Raw genomic sequence first — 1634 nt, 5'->3', positions numbered from 1 at the left:
GGGAGGCTGGAGGGGCCTGGGGTCGTGACATGGATCCCATAGGGTCAGGGGGTGCCATAGGGCCAGGGGTTACGTGGGGTCAGGGGGTCATATAGGGTCCTGTAAGGCCCCAAGATCCCATGGGGCCAGGGGTTACACAGGGTCAGGGGGTCCCACGGGGTCCCAAAGTTCTGTAGGGTCAAGGGGTCCCATAGGATCAGGGTGTCCCAGAGGGTCAGGGTGTCCCATGGGGTCCCATAGGGTCCCAGGGTCCCATAGGGTCAGAGGTTACACAGGGTCAGGGGGTCCCATGGGGTCCCAGAGTCCCATAGGGCCCCAGGGTCCCATAGGGTCAGAGGTTACATGGGGTCAGGGGGTCCCCCAGGGTCAGGAGGTCCCACGGGGTCCCAAAGTTCTGTAGGGTCAAGGGGTCCCGTGGGGTCAAGGGGTCATATAGGGTCCCATAGGGCCCCCAGGGTCCCATAGGGTCAGAGGTTACATGGGGTCAGGGGGTCCCCCAGGGTCAGGAGGTCCCACGGGGTCCCAAAGTTCTGTAGGGTCAAGGGGTCCCGTGGGGTCAAGGGGTCATATAGGGTCCCATAGGGCCCCCAGGGTCCCATAGGGTCAGAGGTTACATGGGGTCAGGGGGTCCCCCAGGGTCAGGAGGTCCCACGGGGTCCCAAAGTTCTGTAGGGTCAAGGGGTCCCGTGGGGTCAAGGGGTCATATAGGGTCCCATAGGGCCCCCAGGGTCCCATAGGGTCAAGGGGTCCCATGGGGTGAGGGGGTCATATAGGGTCCCATAGGGCCCCCAGGGTCCCATAGGGTCAGAGGTTACATGGGGTCAGGGGGTCCCCCAGGGTCAGGAGGTCCCACGGGATCCCAAAGTTCTGTAGGGTCAAAGGGTCCCATGGGTTCAGGGGATCATATAGGGTCCCATAGGCCCCCCAGGATCCCATAGGGTCAAGGGGTCCCATGGGGTGAGGGTGTCCCATGGGGTCCTACAGTGTCCCCGGGTAGGGGGTCCCCCAGGGTCAGGAGGTCCCACGAGGTCCCAAAGTTCTGTAGGGTCAAGGGGTGCCATGGGGTCAGGGGGTCATATAGGGTCCCATAGGCCCCACAGGATCCCATCGGGCCAGGGGTTACACAGGGTCAGGGGGTCCCACGGGGTCCCAGAGTTCTGTAGGGTCAGGGGGTCCCATGGGGTCCCATAGGGTCAGGGGGTCCCATAGGGTCAGAGGTTACGTGGGGTCAGGGGGTCCCCCAGGGTCAGGAGGTCCCACGGGGTCCCAAAGTTCTGTAGGGTCAAGGGGTCCCGTGGGGTCAAGGGGTCATATAGGGTCCCATAGGGCCCCCAGGGTCCCATAGGGTCAAGGGGTCCCATGGGGTGAGGGGGTCATATAGGGTCCCATAGGGCCCCCAGGGTCCCATAGGGTCAGAGGTTACATGGGGTCAGGGGGTCCCCCAGGGTCAGGAGGTCCCACGGGATCCCAAAGTTCTGTAGGGTCAAAGGGTCCCATGGGTTCAGGGGATCATATAGGGTCCCATAGGCCCCCCAGGATCCCATAGGGTCAAGGGGTCCCATGGGGTGAGGGTGTCCCATGGGGTCCTACAGTGTCCCCGGGTCCCCTGGGGACAAACAAAGGGCTGTAGGGCT

This window comes from Calidris pugnax, unplaced genomic scaffold, assembly GCF_001431845.1.
Source record: "Calidris pugnax isolate Ruff unplaced genomic scaffold, ASM143184v1 scaffold541, whole genome shotgun sequence".
NCBI lineage: Eukaryota > Metazoa > Chordata > Aves > Charadriiformes > Scolopacidae > Calidris > Calidris pugnax.
This window is presented reverse-complemented; position numbering follows the sequence as displayed.